We start from the raw sequence: 18,211 nt of genomic DNA on the forward strand, positions 1-18,211 counted from the left end.
TTTCCCCAGGCACTAGTAAGTAGTGTATGTGAGTGTGTATCTCTCTCTCTCTCTCTCTCTCTCTCTAAATAAGGAATTGTAAAAGGCGTCACAGTAACAGGTTTGCATGGCCTGTGGATTTTTTTTCTTTTCCTTTCTTTTTTCTTTTTTTCCTTTTTTCTTTTTCATTTGGAGGATCTCAGTATTTTCCCAGTTCTCTATGGCTTGTTTGGGCACAAGGCTCACACACACCCCCCACTCCCTCCCCCCCCCCCCCCGAAAAAAACCCCAGGAAAAATGAAAGGAAATAAAAAGTGGTTATGTTAACTGGGACATGTGGCCCATTTAGACTTCAGGTTTATTTCAAGTATGTTGATTTCTCTTCCTTTGATTCAGTTGCTTTTTTCAGGCAGGGAGAGCAGCGTGGCCGGAGAATTCCCGATGCAGTGGGGGGGGGGGGGGGGGGGAGTTATATAATCTGACTCTGAAACTAGGCCTCAACCCAGAGAGGTCAACATGTTCTTTAATTAGGCTTTCAAACATTTAAACACACATAAGTATTTGAAAGAAAGAGTCCAATAAGATTTGAGCATTTCATCATCAAAATTCAATCTGATTCTTCCTCTCTCCCTTTTATTATAGGGGAAACATGTTTTCTTCCTGAGCACTATTTTGGGGTGAGCAAACGGACAGGGTGGAAGTTAGTGTCTACAGGGGTCTGCGATTTGTTTCTTTCAGGGAGGTGGTGAGCCGCCTGCAGCCGGTGGCCCTGCGCCCAGGTAAGGGACACGCTTCGGGTCGCCTCCCACTAGAAGTCTGCACTGGGACGCAGGCCACTCCAAGCTGTGTGGCTCAGCTTGGGGGCCCAGGCCAGGACAACGTGGGGGCGGGCGCCCCCAAAGCAGGAGAGCATGCGGGTGGGGCTGTGCTCAGAGTCCGGGTGTGCGGAGATCTGCCCGACACTTCACCGCGCGAACACTGAGGGACTGCGCCTCCGCGGTCCCGGCCACGCGCCCCAAGACAGACGCCTTTGCTCAAGAGTGGGGACGCCAGGGAAGGCCGCAGTTCTGGCCAGAAGCTCTTGTCCTACGCGGGCCAGAGGGGACGTTTCCGTGGCGGAGGGGGCGTCCTTCCCCTTCCCAAGCCTGGGCGCGGCGACGCGGGGGCGCCCCGGGCCGCGTGGCCTCAGGGTCGGGGCGCTCCTCCCGGAAGCGGCCCCTGCGCCCCGGGCCGGCGCCTGGGGACAGGCTGAGGGGATCGGAGCCGCAGGCCACCAAGAAGGGCGGGCTCGCAGTGCCCCCTGGGCGCACTGCGCTGCGGCGCCCCTGCGACCCTCCCTCCGCTCCAGGGGGTGGGGGGGCCGCGGACTGAGCCCCGACAACCGTCCCAGGCGCACGCCCGCCGGCGGCCCCCGCTCGCCGCCCCCCAGCCCGGGACTCCCACCCGCCCAGCCGCCCGGCCGCCCGCGGGGTCAAGGCCCTGAGCCACCCCGGGCTGCGCGTCCGTTTCCGCGAGGCGGGCGGTCCGGGCCGGGAGCAGGGCAGTTGTTTCTTTTTCCCTGCTCTCCACCAACCTCCTCCCATCTAGGTTTTCTGGAAGGGAGTTAAGGGGAGCAAAGGCTACTTTTTGGTTAGACAGACTTCCCCAGGCATCCGAAGCCCTTAACGGAAGGTCGGAGCCCTGGGGTCCCGGTCTCTCCGCCCCCCTCCCCCCCCCCCCCCCCCCCCCCGACCCCGCTTCCCTGCGCCTTTGTCCCTGCCTCTCCATCTATCGATCCATGGACTATCTCTCTAACCTATTGATCATTACCTGCCCACTCGCCTTGCCCTTCATTTCCAATTCATTTCCAAATCGAGGATCCTCCTCAGCCCTCCTGCCCCCTCACTCTGCCATCCCTACACTCGGCCTTTGGGCTCAGCCCAGCAGAAGAGAAACGGATTCATATTTGTAAAGCAACACAGTTTCTTTTAGGGCGGCCCACGTTAACGCGCCGCCACACCCCGCCCGCTGCCCCTTCTGACACTCGAGGTACGTGGAGGCAGTTTGGAAACCAAGGGGGACCGAATTCCCTGGGTTGCTACCGCCCAGAATGATAGCGAAGTTCCCAACATTTTTGAACTAAAAATATTGACTTTGGTGACATGTGTCCCCCCACTTCCTTCTAAAAAAAAAAAATGTGAATTGGAAAAATATTGGAAAGTACAGCGAATAAGGGAACAAACCGCCTTGTGCCCATGGCTCAAATTTGCAATCCTTAGCAACTTGTCGGGGTTTCTTCTTCTTCTTCTTCTTCTTTTTTTTTTTTTTTTTTTTTTTGACTATGCTTTTCTTTTTCTCCCTTGTGTCTCTCTGTGTCACTGTCATTCTCTTCCCTTCTTCTCTTGCCCTTTCTCTTCCTGTGTCGGTCTTTCCTTATATCCCTTTGTGTTTCTTCTTTCTTCCCCCCCCCCCCCCCCCCGCATGTGCACTGCGCTCCCCTATACACAACACAGACACGCACGCGCGTGGGCTTCCTTCTTTGTGGCAAATATTCTTGCAAGAGCAGTTTAGTGATTGACAAGGACCTGGGGAGGAATAAGGAAGAGAGAGACCAATCACAGACCCAAGCTGCCCAAGACACCCCCCCGGAGCCCAGGGGCTCTGTGGGAGTGGGGTGGAGTCAGGGAAGAAACAGGTTCCCGCAGATCAGTTAAGAGACACCTGAAGCTAACCCTCAGTTTTTGATTTTTCTATCTCAGTCCTCATGGGCCAGGTTTAGTCGAGCGACTTTCATAAATTGGGGGAAAGGGGGACAGGGGACAGTTGTCGGTTTTTTGGTTTTTTTTTGAATTAGAAAAAGGGTTCATACAGAAAATCCGAAATGATTTGCAGTTGACATAAACTTCTCGCCGTAGATTATTTGCTTATTGTTTTGGGCGTGTTGTGAATGTCAAGAATGAGAGAGCCTAAACGGGAGAAAAAAAGGTGGGAGAAAAGAAAAAGGTCCCACTCTGTTAAAATCTAGCAGCCCTGCTAGAAAAATAAAGCATCGGCACCTTAACTAAGAGTCACACACTCTACCCCGAGTGAAACAAATGTCAGAGGGGTAACAAAGTGGGAAAAAATGCAAAGTGAATTTCAAAGGGTTGCCCAGTAAAGCGCAATCTGAGATTCACAGAAAGTGGAGACGACGGATAAGACAGGAATTAGGTCATCTCGTCCAGACCCCAGGAAATATGTTTAGATCAAAGCCTGCTCCGTTAGAATAAACAAAACAGGGCCCATTGGGCCCTACCAATATTTTCATGTCCGTGCTAAGAGCTGCTAATCTAACTGGCTGTATTTGATGACAGGGGGGGTAAAAATCACAACTGTAAAAATGACTAAGTAAAAAAAAAAAAGTCCTCTCAACTATAATAGGAAGATAAAGATTTAGATTTGAGCTAAAAAGTAACAAGATCCAGGCCCCAGATCAACACAAACTTCCTGGAATTTTCGCACTAACTAAATTATCTAATCTCAAACCTATTGTTTGTCCTCTCACCGCCCCCCCACCCCCACCCCACAACCCATGCAATTGAGTATACCAGATGATTTACATAAAATATTGTTAAATTTTAACTGTGGTCTAAAAGCATGGGCAGGAGGCCGACTTTTGGGTTCACTTACTTTACATTCCTTAAGGACCTACCCCCCACTAACCCCACTGTCGCCTGCCCCCACCCCAGGCAGTTGTTGGGGGTCCCATGCCGGCCTTTATTGTTATGGATGGTTCTTTAAGGCCAGTCTTCTGAGTGTGGGCTCTTTCCACTGAGGGCTGATAGACAGAGCTTCTGTCATAGAAGCCAGGCTTGGGGCCACACCATTCAGCAGCCCCTCATATTTTAGCAGCTAAGCCCAAGTACTGTGTAAGGCTTTCTTTCACAGCGGAGTTGATCGCCTTAAACCAACTGCCAGGGAACATTTGATAGATAGAAACATCCAGAAACGGGACAGGAAATCCCAGAGAAGGAAAATTCACCCAGGCTAAATCCTGGGTTGTAGTTCCTTGCTGAGCCTGGTTTCCTCTTAACTGTTTAAACATATGATTTGGCTCTACTTGTGTTTCTACATCCATCTGAGCTCTCAAGTGTAACAAAGACTCAGGGACCGCCTGTCCGCCCCCTCTAAAGCCAGGACGACGGGGGTGGGGCGTGTGACAGGCCTTTATAAACACCACCAGCAACAGGCCGTCTTATGTGTGGGGCCTGTGGCCACTCACCTTGCAGAGGGCAAATGCAGGATCGGCTTGTTACTTACCGTCCGTGGAGGACTTTGAAAGACCATGTTAGAGGCCCCACAAATGAATCCTTCCTTGTAAGACCCAGGGTAGGACCCCATCCAGCTTGCCAAGTGCAGCTGAATCCCGATGCAGCGCAGGTGATTAGGGCCCGGATGCGGAGAGGTCAGAGGTCCCATCATCTTGGTGTAACCACAGCCGCATCCAGTATGAGGCCTGGACAGTCACTTACAAACGTGGGTACACATGTACACGTGGCAGGGCCCCACTCCTGCTTGTAAGGGCCAGCAGCCTGTCTCACTGCTTCCGTATTCAGGATGTGGGGGTGCTTCTACGTGGCCACTGTCACCAGATGACAAAACCCAGTCCCAGAGAGCAGAGAAGGGAACACCTGGACCCCAGGAGACCTGGAGCTGTCACTTGCTTGATAACCAGCTCCAGGGTGCAGGTCTGACTTGCCCTGCTCCGTGGACCACTTTCCCCACCTGCGCCACGATTTCCATCAATATTTCCAGTAGCTTCCGTCGGACTCTTTACCGTGTTCCCCATTTCGCATTATCAGAGTTCTGCTTCTCCTCTTACTCAGCTGATGATTTCATTTAAGTTACTCCCTTTTAAAAACTTAAGCACGTTTGTTTTCGAAGGAATAGGAAACACCGAATTTGACTCTCTTCAAGAGCCTTTCCAGTCCCGTGCAGGAGAAATCTTACCATTCGTATCCACTCAGTGCTGTGCCCCAAATCCGAATAGCACCAACACATCCAGCTACTCTGTCCTTTCCTAATTTTCCAGCTGTCTCTTGTTTTAGACAAGTGTGAGGTCTGTGGGTCTTAGCGGCTTTTTTTCCCTGGTCGCCAACCCAACCCTCTGCTTGTCAGCACGCCTTGGCACTGGCCCAGTGTTTCTCAGACTGTGGGCTGGGACCCGCGGGTGCATTATACAATCAGTCTAGTAGGTCATTATTTTTAAAACGTAGTTATTTTTAAAATGTAATAGGATAGGGACGCCTGGGTGGCTCAGTCGGTTAGGCGTCCGACTCTTGATTTCGGCTCAGGTCGTGATCTCGCTGTTCCTGAGTTCGAGCCGTGCGTCGGGCTCTGCACTGGCAGCACAGAGCCTGCTTGGGATTCTCTCTTACTCTCTGCCCCTCCCCTGCTCGCTCTCTCTTTCTCTCTCAAAACAAATAAACATTTCAAACATGTAATAGACGAGAAACTGTCAGGACACATCACACTGGAGAGTAAGGGTACGTAAGTAGTGTCCTGCTCATTTCAGATGTGTGTGCGTGTGCACGTGCGTGGGTGTGCTAGGACACGTTGACAAACGCACTCAGCATGGATTGCCATCAGAAAAGTTGGAAAGTCACTTACAAAGGCCCTGGGAAACGCGGTTCTCCCCTCTCTTTCTCAGCTGAAATCACGGCACCAGGGGCCTTAGAGGAGACCGGCAGTCAGGGGTGGGGTGAGGAACAGCGGCGTAGCCTAGATGTTCTCTGCAATTGCTCATCCCTTGGGCAGAGTTTTCTAGCTGCCACTCCCGCAAGAAAAGAGAGGCTAGCGGCCAGGCTCACGGGCCGGCCTGTGCGTGTTCCCCTCCTGGGCCGCTCCCCATGGAAGATGTTAAAAGCATTTTTGCTGTAAAGGGGATTTCTCCCTAAAGGCGCACAGGAGTGCAAAAGAGAAAAACCAAGGCTGAGTACTGAAGCTTAATTGGTGTGCGGGAAGATCCCTCCCCCTCCTTCCCCCATTAAGATCTCTCCCCCCACCAGTGGTCATTGGGTCCTGGCTCTCGGGTACCTAAAGTCACTTCCCTTCAGTATCGTGCCATTTCTGAGCATCCTTAGTCACTGGGCTCACTGTGCGGCTTACCATGGCTTAACAGTATGTGGTCCTGAGCAATCGTCCCTAGAAGAGTCCTTTCCAGAAACACCGCTCAGGTAGGGAGGTTGTCTGTGGACTTCAGCAGAGATCTCACACTTTTTTTACAATTTTTTTTAAACATGTATTTATTATTGAGAGACAGAGAGAGACAGAGCATGAGCAGGGGAGGAGTAGAGAGAGAGGGAGACACAGAATCCGAAGCAGGTTCCAGGCTCCAAGCTGTCAGCACAGAGCCCGACGCGGGGCTCAAACTCATGGACCGCGAGATCATGACCTGAGCTGAAGTCGGGCGCTCAATTGACTGAGCCACCCAGGCGCCCCAACAAAGATCTCATTCTAACAGACACCTGCATGTGCCTGTGAGCACGCACACATTGACCAGAGTCTCCAGAGCTAGGAGGGCCCGGGAAGGCGCTTCTTTGTATAGAAGTGAGTCTGAGAGCTGTATTTATCCTTCCCAATCTCAGTCCAGTGCTTCTAATGTAAATTCTAATAAAAAGAGTTGCTACGGTAGCCCACGGTTATGGGCACCAGTTTTGGGCTTGGCCACTTGGCTGGCTTTGGCCAGTCACAGGAGGCAGATGTGATGGCGTGAGTTCCAAACCCGAGGCCTCAAGATGGCCACCTACTGGTGCCCTTGTGCCTCTGCATCAGAGCCAGAAGAACGTTCCCACCGATCTCGGGAAAAGAGTAGAGTAGAGGCGACATGGAGCAGAGCCACCGCCTCCCACCACCCGCCAGGTCCAACCTAGATCAGCTAAGCCCCCGCCTGCCTCCGTGCCTCAGTGAGCCCAGCTGAGCAGAGCCTACCCACACATCTGTGAGCATAGGTGGGTGTTGCTTAACCCGCCGACCTTACAGGGGGTTTCTTACTAACCATCGCTGGGGCCGTCGTTAGCCATTTTTCTGAGATGTATTTAGTAATTATGAAATGTTAGCTATCGTTTTAGGTGGCTTACTTGAATTAACTCATTTAATCCCTGTAAGGACCGCATGGGGTGGGTCCGATCGCTGTGCCCATTTTATGGATAAGGAAACTGAGGTACAGAGAGACGAACTGAAATGTCTAAGGGCACACACCTGGTAAAGGGAATTTAAACCCAGACAGCCCCGCTCCAGAATACACATGCTTAGCTTTTAACCACCATGCCACCTTTTCACCCTGTCTCAAATCCTTCCACCTGCCAGGCCCAGAATTATAAAATAAATAAATCAGAGTCTCTGCCGCCCTTCTCTTCTTCTACTCTGTTCACAGGTCTCCGGAGAGGCAGCCTCCTGCAGGATTCACAGGCAAGTGCTCTGCTCCCCAAACACCTGCTTTTGCTGGGAGAACCCTCTTGACCAGGGTCTTTCATCGTCAGCATGCAGTGTAGACAGAAATAGCAGGCATCCACACTAATTGTAAATCCACACGCTAATTCCGGTACCTCCCCTCCGTGAGCACTGGATGCTTTAAGCGTGTAATAATCATTCTCTCCCCTATAAAGACCTTGTTAATACTTACAGATCAAAATATTGTTGTATCTTTTCCATAGAGGAAATGATCCATCCACCTAGCGGGGTGGATGGATCCTCTTTCCCTCCCTCTTTCCCTCTCTCATGGGAAAACAAATCAGCTGGCCTTCCGTTTCCTTTGCAGACACCACAAATCACGCAAACTTTCATGGGGCGGCGGCAGAATTTCATCCGATTTAGCACAGGGAAGAAACAGTTTGCAGGCAGGAGTGGCTGGTGTGTGCTTGTCTCCCTGTGCAGAGAAGGGATGACGTTCACACTGTCTTACGTGCACACAGCTGGATTTGAAAATCGCCGGAAGATCAAGGGAATGTTGAGGGAAGCGGTTAAAATTTTAGGAGGAGGGTCAGTCAGGTTTTCCTGATGGGAACGTGCTATGGGTGTAGAGAGAAGGGCGGGAAGGTTGGGGTTGCTAATCTTCCTTCCCCCCCCGGGTGTCGACCCCCTGACTGGCTGGTGTATTCGTTTCCCGGGGCAGCTGTAACGAATAAAACAACAGAGACTTATTTGGTCACAGTTTCGGAGGCGGGAAGCGGGGCAAGGTGAGCCACGTCCCCTCTGAAGGCCCTTGGGGAGAACCTGTTCCATGCCTTTCTCTTAGCTTCCGGTATTGCCGGCCACTTTTGGTGTTCCTTCGCTTGGAGACGCGTCACTCCGATCTCTGCTTCCAACGGTACACGAGCCACATGATGCTCTCCTGTGTGTCCTCACATCGTCTTCCCTCTGTGCGCCTTCTCTTGTAAAGACACTGGTCATATGGAGTTAGGGGCTGCCCTAGGAACCTCGTCTGATCCTGATTACATCTGCGAAGACTATTTCCACATAAGGCCTCACGGGCAGATACCCAGGGCTAGCCGGGAGGCATCGCAGTAGCCCGGGTGAGGCACAAAGAGAAGCTGAGAGGAAAAACAAGGTGGAAGGAGCTTTGAGTGTTTTTGAGCAGATTTCACAGCCTGGAAAAACCACAGTTCTCGGAGCTAAAAAGTCACCCAGAGGCCCTGGGTCACCAAGTGGAGACTCACAGGCTGACTTCGGCCTGCATATGTGTTTTATTTGGCTCGCGAGGCATATTTAACAAATTTGAAAGCATTGCCAGCATTTGAAAGTCAGGAGATCTCATATAAAAGTTCAAATTTCCAGATTTTTTTTTTTTTTTTGAATGTCAAATGATCTAGTGTTCTCGCCTTCCCACATTTCAACAATTGGCTGGCACAAAGGTGTGACTGTCCCGTTTGGATGGAGCAAACCTGTTCTGGGCTTTTCTTCGGTTCTCACTCACACAGCTACCAGCCCACTGGCCTCTGCACATACTTGGCTTTTCTGCCTCGATGTGGTCCAATCAGCTCATTTTGTAAGTGAAGAAAGGAAGGCCCAGAGACAGAAGTGCCTGGGCTGGTGGCGAATGCCACGCAGGTCAATCCCGGGGGGAAAGGTGGAAAGACAGAAGGGCAGACCCCTTCCAAGTAAAGAGACGGAGATATCGAAGAGGGTAAACCACAGCAGAAAGGCATTTCGGGAGCAGGGATCCATCAGGAAGCAAGTGTTTGGGTTCAGACAGGCCCCTGGATTTCCTGCAGACATTCTTGCTGGAAATGCTAGGTGGAGAAGGGGAAAGAAAGAACACGATGACTTTAAAAGGGGCTGCGGAGGCCAAAATAGATGTCCCCGGCCACCCTTTGCACGCCAGAGGCTTTGTGCTTTGCAAAGCGCATCCGCATGTATCGTTTCCTTCAACCCTGCAGGACGGAGCAGATGGCAACAGCATTCCCTTTAAACAGATGGGGAAGCCGGGGTCTAGAGAGCTCACAGAGACCTTTTCCAGGGTTGTATCCAAAGCGGCCGAGAACTACTTCAATCCAGCTTTTCTCCCCGCTAGCCCAGTGCTCTTTCTAAGGAACCGGCTCTTTCCGGGAGGTGTCGTTGCCCTCTGGCAAAGAGGCTCTCCCACCTTTGAGTTTGGAAGGTTCAATTCAGACCCAGCCACGGCACAGGCTAAAACAGGTTAGTTTTCCCCAGATCTACATGGGGTTATACACAGAGAGCAATCTCTAATGAACCACTTACCCTTAGCCTCCCTTCCTCTCCTCCCTCCCACCTTCTCTCGTTCCCTCCTTCGTCAGATGGTCATTAAAGCTTATTAAACTACGAAGCACCTCTAAGTGCCAGGCAGTTTGGCGAGCCCCAGGATTGCCCTCTGGTGCTCACAGAGCAGTGTGGAAGCCCACGAGTGCAGTGAGGTGCTCTGGGAGCCGGCACGCAGGACAGCAGAGTCTGGCCGCAGTGGGAGGGGAGCTCGGAGAGGCCTTCCCAGGCGCTGGGAATGTGCCTGCTGCTGGGTTCATTCATTTACTCATTCATTCTGTCAGTCGGTCGGTCAGTCGGACAACAGTCGGCGAACGCCTGCTCTGTGCTGGGCACTTGTTCTGGGTTCTGGGACACATCAGTGGCCAAAAGCAGAATGCATCTCTGCCTTCAGGTTGCTTGCACTCAGCCACTTTTCTAAAAGCTGTTGGACTACCCAAGTGGTATATTACCACGCAAATAGAGATATTTGCACCCCGCGTTACTAGGGCACAGAGAAAAGCAACAACCAGTGAGAGAAGGAGACCAAACTGCCATTGGCTATGCCCTGAGTGACTGCATTTCCTGGGGCCTCTGCTTCCGGAAGCCCAGAGGACAGGAGAGCCCTCCCGCTAAAGAAGTCCTACGGGTTTTGGGGCGCCTGGGTGGCTCAGTCGGTTGAGCGCCTGACTTCAGCTCAGGTCACGATCTCGCGGTCTGCGAGTTCGAGCCCCGCGTCGGGCTCTGTGCTGACGGTTCAGAGCCCGGAGCCTGTTTCGGATTCTGTGTCTCCCTCTCTCTCTGCCCCTCCCCACTCTCACTCGGTGTCTCTCTCTCAAAAATAAATAAACATTAAAAAAAAAATTTAAGATGAAACAAAGACCAAACGAAATCCAAAACTGTATTCATTAGGAAAGTGTGCAAGACAGAGGAATTTTATGGGGTAAAAGAAGAACACGTAGATGTTCGCACGAAGTAAATGATACACGTAAAGTATTACGAAGCATCCCGGGGAAGAGAAAGAGGGAACACGAGAAAAGATTTATGATTGTCAAAAATTAATGACATCAGTTCTATTGATACGATAGTGTTTGTATTTCTTTGCCACACATATTTTTTAAAATATTTGTACAATACTAGTATATCATAATAAATATTTATGCTTGGTTGCTTTAAGAAAGAAACTTTCCGGGGCGCCTGGGTGGCGCAGTCGGTTAAGCGTCCGACTTCAGCTCAGGTCACGATCTCGCGGTCCGTGAGTTCGAGCCCCGCATCGGGCTCTGGGCTAATGGCTCAGAGCCTGGAGCCTGCTTCTGACTCTGTGTCTCCCTCTCTCTCTGCCCCTCCCCCGTTCATGCTCTGTCTCTCTCTGTCTCAAAAATAAATAAACGTTAAAAAATTTTTTTTTTTTTTAAAAAAGAAAGAACCTTTCCTCCCTTAAAAAAAAAATCCAAACGGTAGGGACGCCTGGTTGGCTCAGTCAGTAGACCATGCGACTCAACCTCGGGGTTGTGAGTTCGAGCCCCACATCGGGTGTAGAGATTATTACTCAAAAATGAAATCTTAAAAAAATAATAAAATCTCTGAAATCAATAAATCTAAATGGTAGAATAATTTTCAGTGTGTCGATTGCTCAGTTAAGTGAACCTTTATAAAGCCAGCAAGTTCAGATTTCAGGGTTTCCTTCGTTCAGACACTACAGTTCACTCCAAAGAAGATTAACACAGGCATAGCCTATGACAAACTTTTACTCTGCTTTTTTCCCCGGGGCTTCCTAATCCCAGAGAAAAATGATGGTATGATCAGGTATTTTCTCTGTAGAAGGTTTATTACGATATATATGGCACTGGCTTAAATCAGTGTTCCTCAAACTGTCCCACGTATTCAGAGGGCTTGTTATGGTGTTGAACTGCAGATTCAGATTCAGTACATCTGAGGAAGGGCCTGAGAATCTGCATTTCTGAAAAGCTCTTTGGTGATGCTGATGTCGCTGGTTCATGGCCCACACTTTGGTACAAGGCTCTGAATTAGTTCCTCACGACCTCTGTCAGAATCGGTCCCACAATTGTTGAATAAAGTGAATACTTGAGAACCACAGTTCTCAAAATGTCCAGTGCATCTAAATCACCGTGAAAACTTGCTTTGGGGACGCCTGGGTGGCTCAGTTGGTTGAGTGTCTGACTTCGGCTCCGGTCACGATCTCACAGTTCATGAGTTCAAGCCCCACACCGGGCTCTGTGCTGTCAGAGCAGAGCCTGCTTCGGATCTTCCGTCCGCCTCTTTCTGCCCCTCCCCTGCATGTGCACACATGCTCTCTCTCGCTCGCTCTGTCTCTCTCTCTCTCTCAAAAATAAACACTAAAAAAACTTGTTTTGAGTTGCGGATTCCAGGACTCCGGCCCCAAAGATTCTGATTCATTGCCTCCACCCCTCAGTGCACCTACACCTGAGCCTGGCTGTATAATCCAATACCAAGGCTGTGCAATCAGGGTCCTGCCAACTTTCCAACCCAGGCTCCACCCGCTCTCCTCCTTGCTTGCGAAGCTCCAGGCTCAGTGGCCTTTCCTCTTTTCCTGGAATGTTCCATGCTTGTTCTGTGTGTTTGGACATAAAAATAAAAACTGCCCCTAGATCTTCCCATCTTCCCCATGACTCTCTTCTCTTGTCCTGCACTTCTCAGCTCAAATGTCACCTCCTCCGTGATGGCGTCCCTGATTGCCCTACAGTAGGGCGGTCTAAAGTAGCCTGAAGGCGTGCTCTGCCCCATGTTCTTTTGCTTAAACACATCAACGGGTTGTAATGCCCTCACAGCTCCTATTACTATCGGGAAGGATCTTGTCCACGTATCTGTGTTTCAGTTTAGTGTCCGTCTGTTTCAGTTTAGTGTCCATGAAGCCAGGGACCTGCACCTACCTTGTTTCCCCCTGGATTCCCAGCACCTAGCCCAGTACCCGGGTACTGAATGAATGAATGAGTGAATAGATGAACCAGGTTGAGATACACAGGCTGAGAAGCAAGGTATAAAGCAAAAATAACAATGCCACGAATTCTGGTCTTAGAGGTTTAGGACTACAGAGTCAAGCGGATGTGAGGGTTTAATGAGCAGAAGATCAGATAAGCAGAAAAGGAGTCACTACGCTTGCTTCAGGGTGTGGAAGAAAATGAAATTAAGAATACAGGATGGCAGTGTGTTTGCAGCTTTTTGTTCCCGGGCCTTTATAACACCAGATCCTTTGTCCTTCTTCTGGGTCTGCTTTAAAATGATAAAAATAGATGCTCATGGCAGGCAACTTGGGAAAACAGAAAACTTTAAGGAAAAAAAATATATATACCCACAAACAACAATGGTTTTCATTTTTGTGCTTTTCCTTTTAGAATATTTTCGGTATTTTCAAATACATACATCTGACGGTATGTGGATACGGCCACAGACTCTTATATTATTTATCATTATAGCCTAATATGCTTCACGCTTAGGAAGTGTCTTCAAAAAGATATTGTTAATGGTTGTTTAATATTCCATTAAATGGATGGAAACCCCTAATTCAGACTCTTTGTTTCTTTATTTTGTTGTCCAGAGAAGCGCAATAACTTTGTGCCATCTGTCTCTTAAGTGGGCCAGAAATGTCTGATAAATGGCTTTTTCTTTGATGGGAGTAATAATTCTCAAGTGGGGACGATTTTGCCCCCGGGGGGCAATCCACCAGGTCGGGAGGCAGTTTTTGTTTGTCACAGCTAGGGGAACGGAGGATGGCTAATAACATCGAGTGGGCAGAGGCCAGGGTGACTGCTGAACATTCTACAGCACCCAGGACGGTCCCCTACAACAAAGAATTGTCCAGCCAGAATGTCAATAGTGGTGAGGTTGAGACACTTGCTATCCGGAGCCGTGTCAGGGTTAATATTCAACCACCACTTAAAATTGGAATTAGCATTCTACCACTAAAGCACAGGACTTTGCCCTGGAACTCTGCTTTAGAATAATTAAAACTGCGCTTACTAGAATCTGGAATAACTGAGCATTTACTTTCACAGTTTTTATTTTATTAGAAATGCTTAAATGACCACAAAGGACCGGGAGACGAGAGCTTCTATTTTAAAAATTCAGTTCCAAGGATGAACTTCTCGCTCCTGGTGTTGGTCGTCCTCTGGACCCATGCTCCCGTGTAGACACTGAGGCCCCGGGAGTGAACAATCCCGGGCTGTTAGACGGGCTCAGGAGAAAACATTGTCTAATGCGGAGACGTGATACGGCTGATACAGAAATAGAGTTTCCAAATTCCAAAGGGGGGGTTGAGGAGCACTTAGTTAAATGCAGATACTGGGATCCTCTCCTCTGCTCCTTCCCTCGAATCGTGGTTTTTACTTCTTGACAGCTTTTGTAATATGTGAACTCATCGAGGACTTCCACATTTAATAAGCACAACCACCGAAACCGCCCCCACTTCCCTTGTGTTGAGAAATGTGTGCATCCTTTCATCCCGGTTGCGATCTTTGGGACTTTACCCGCCCTTCGCAGAGACAATCGGTGTAGAGGCAATGTGTTATGATGGATCCCCACGGATGATCCAGATACCACCGGTTCGCTGCAGAACAAAGGGAACGTTTGCCGCTCCTTTTCTCCTGCCCGCATTGTCTCTGGGGTTGGTTGTGAATGGAAGAGAGGTCTGACCTGGAAGTGTTTGGAACTGTGTTTCGGATATTCGAAAGATGACACAGCAAGCCTTCCCACGCAGGTGCTCGGGGAGACATCTACCACAGCCGAGTCAGGAATCACTTTCTGAGCCGTAGCCATGGAAATGCGATCTTTGGTTAACAGGGACTCAGAATCTGGAGTGGGCGAGCCGGGACCAAGGTCAGTGATTCGCGCCTTGAGATCGATGAGTGCCCCTGACCTGGATCATTTCTGTGTGGCCATTTGTTGGCAGCTTTGCCTTCTGCAGTATTTCCTGTGGCTCACCCAGAGAGCCTCAGACCTGCGGCGGGGGGTGAGCGGAGCTTCACGTGCGGTCAAACCGCGTTCCGAGAGGACATCCTCGCTTCTGCTCATCGCCTCCGCGCAGGGTTGGCTGAATCCAAGAATCAGCTCCAGGCTCTGAATCGGCGGCATTAGCTCACCGAACAGACTGTATCATTTTAGGAGGCCTGGGAGAAAAGGCAGGGGTGGGGGAGGGACCGGGCCTCGAAACCGGAAGACATCACGGGCTGGAAGAGATAATGTTGGCTTTAAAATAAGTACAGGAATAAAAGAGATGGGTGGGCAGTCAGTTCTTGGGTCTCTCCCTCTTCCAGGTGACGTACAGCTTTTCATTTTTCTGCTCTCGGTCGGCAACCTTTGGTTTCCGCATACTCCTTTTCTTTGTAATTTGCCATTAAAGTATCGCTTCAGCTGTTGAAAATATTGTACCAGCCGATGCTTCAAGACTCACAAGGCTGAAGGGAGGCACCCCTCCGCTGGCAGGAGATATGCCCCTGCAGACAGAAATGACACTCAGACACGCAGGTGGCCACACAGAATGCACATTCGCACACGCACGCGGTGAAGACGGCTGTACACGCAGGCCACGTGGCAAGTGGGATTTTTGTTCATCGTCAGCTGAATCCAGGGTTCAGATCGTTTGGCCTGGAACAGGTCTGGGGGCGGGGGACAGGGATAAGGGGGGACAGGTGGTGAGACGGGCGGTGAAAAGGAACGAACTTCACCTTCCACTGCACAATCCCTCCCAACGTTCTCCAGCGCCAGTAAAAGCCGCAAGGTCAGGTGTTGATTTATCATTTCCATCGGTTTCATCTTTGAGTGAACACACGCTCGCACGTCCATCAGTTTCATCTTTGAGTGAACAAACACTCGCACGGCCTGCCAGATACCACGGCAATGCCCCTGAGTCCTGAGTAGGGTATCGGCGCTGCCCTGGAGAATGAGAATCCTGGTGGGGGAGAAGACGCTTTCACACAGAGTTCCAGCTTAAGTTACCATGCCCTGGTTCCGACGGACTTTTCTTTCTTTTTTGAATTACTTCATTAATTTTTTAGTAGGGCCCTTTGCCCAAGGTGGGGCTGGAACTCCCGACCCCTAGATCACGAGCCAGCCAGGCACCCCTGACGTTTCAGGGGTGAGCACATTAGCATTGGCAGCTAAGATTTCTTGCAAGCAATTCCCATCAATGCAGCTGGGCCTCCCGGTGGGCCAGGCGGTCAGGTTGTGGGGGACCCTGTGGCCGGTGGGACCTGTGAGTTGGATTCCTTGTTAAAACAAAGGGAGCTTCCTCATCAGTGGAGTTGCTAATACTGCAATGCTAGCGTTTTTAGCCCTAATTTTGCCTGACGCCACAGGAAACTGAGGCCCACAAAGGGCAAGTGATGTAACCCACAGCTCATTATACGAAAGGGGTGGGAGTGGAGTACAGGGTTGCATGTTTTCTCCCCATGTTTCTATGTTCTTCCTTCAACGGCACGCTTTATTCGCACCCAGGAAATCAAGTAAAACCAGGATCTTCACTGTGTCAGGTGTGTGTGCCTGTACATGTGTTCTGATCCAGGCAGGGAAAATGGAAGACAATTCCGTGACGAAAAATGATGTGGGTTACGCGTCTGACTTCCGCTCAGGTCCTGATCTCGCCAGGTTCGTGAGTTCGAGCCCCGCGTCGGGCTCTGTGCTGGCAGCTCGGAGCCTGGAGCCTGGAGCCTGCTTCGGATTCTGTGTCTCCCTCTCTCTCTCTCTCTCTCTGCCCTTCCCCTGCCCGTGCTCTGTCTCTCTCTGTCTCTCAAAAATAAATAAATGTTTAAAAAAAATTTTTTTAAGAAGAAAAATGATGTAGCACAGGGCAAAGTGCGTGTTCCCTGACAGCTCTAGGGACATGGGTGGCCGTCCTCATCACCGTCATCCTCCGTGTTTCTCTCATCATTTTCTGTGCCAGCCTCTACTTTGAACACTGGTCGATTTAGTTCTCAGAAAGATTCTTCACTTTACAAATGCATCTTCCATAGTTTTCATTTACATTTTTTACCTGCCCTCCAAAACATTTACACAAATTGGGTACATTATTATGCAGGGGAAGATCTGTTTACTCTCAACTTGAAAACATATTTGCATCACATAAGAAACATTAAGTAGATTTTCACTTGTGCTGTCTACCAGACAGGGATAATAAAAGATGTCCATGGAGTCCGGAAATATAGATATTATTAGTTGTTTTTAAGACTGAAGATGTTCTTGACCACATTATTTATATTTGCCTATGTTCCCAGACTTTATGGACATCCTGTAGATCATAAGCATAGTAAACAAGAATAAATCGCTTGCCATTTTGGAGAAATTCCTAATGTTTTGCGTGCTTGGCTTAAAAAAAAACCATACATTTTTATGATGAAATCTATGTGTTTATAAACAAGACCCAAAAAAATTATAGAGAAAGAAATCATTGTGTCTTCCTTACTCAATAGTGGTTTCATAAACCATGACCAAATTATGGCAACTCCCAACTTGAAGGATGATTGAGTTATTCTGTTTAAGTGAGTTCAATATGTTCAGAACTGGGCATTTTTTTTGTTGTTATTGTTGTTTTCCCTAAATTTCATCCTTCTCTGAAGTTCTAAAATTCAATCATCAGTGTTAATTTCTCTTTGGCATTCTGAGCTCTACAATATGGAAAATTTTGCTATGCAGGATTTTTCTTTTAGTCTCATTCCCCAGGCACATGCTGGCAGTGAAAACAATTTCATTTTAAAAAAACATTTTTTTAACCTAAAAACTACAGAACAGATTACTTTTGAGTTTGGTTCATCAAATGGTCAGATTATCTGTAGCTATGAGGCTGAACAGAAAACATGACATCCCTTCTTGGTTTTCTGTGCCCAAATTACACTGGTTTTCAGGTTCTGCAGTGACAAAAATCATAGCCCGGGTGACCATCTGCCTGGTCGATAAGTGGCCAGCGTTGGCCTGAGTCAGCTAATTGTGCATAATTGGGATTATGTAGTAGAGATGACACTCCCCTCTCCAAACAAAGAAAATCACATTTGTGCTGTTTCATGTGACCACTGATCTTTTCTGGCCAGCAAAAGCAGAAACTTGGGTGGTTGGAAAGTCCGCGTCTGCAAATGGCCAAGATGGTAGGAATGATCAATTCTGGGACTCAAGCGAAAGTGCGAGACAATAGCGGTGGGGGGAGGGAGGAAAGGGAGCCCCGGGGACAGGGGAATGAGAACAAGATCGGGAAGAGATCTCGCGCTGGAAAAACTACAGCCACTCGCTTTCGGATTCTGAAATGTAGGCGCGTTCAGGGTCGAAGACCTGTATTCAGACTGCGGAGTCTGAAATGGTTCTCCAAACAAGTTCAGAAGCCAAGTGTGTTGTGGGGTCCCTGGTGGGGGCGAGGCGAGGGAGTTCGTGCGTGCGGAGGTGTTGGAGGTGTTGGGGCCTGTGTGAGGAGGGGGCTGGGTGTGCCTGGGGCGGGTGCGGAGTTCAGAAATGATGCCACCGATTGCAAGCTGGATGATTGATCGATGCAAGCCCTTCC

Source organism: Prionailurus viverrinus, chromosome E2, assembly GCF_022837055.1.
Source record: "Prionailurus viverrinus isolate Anna chromosome E2, UM_Priviv_1.0, whole genome shotgun sequence".
NCBI classification, from domain to species: Eukaryota; Metazoa; Chordata; class Mammalia; order Carnivora; family Felidae; genus Prionailurus; species Prionailurus viverrinus.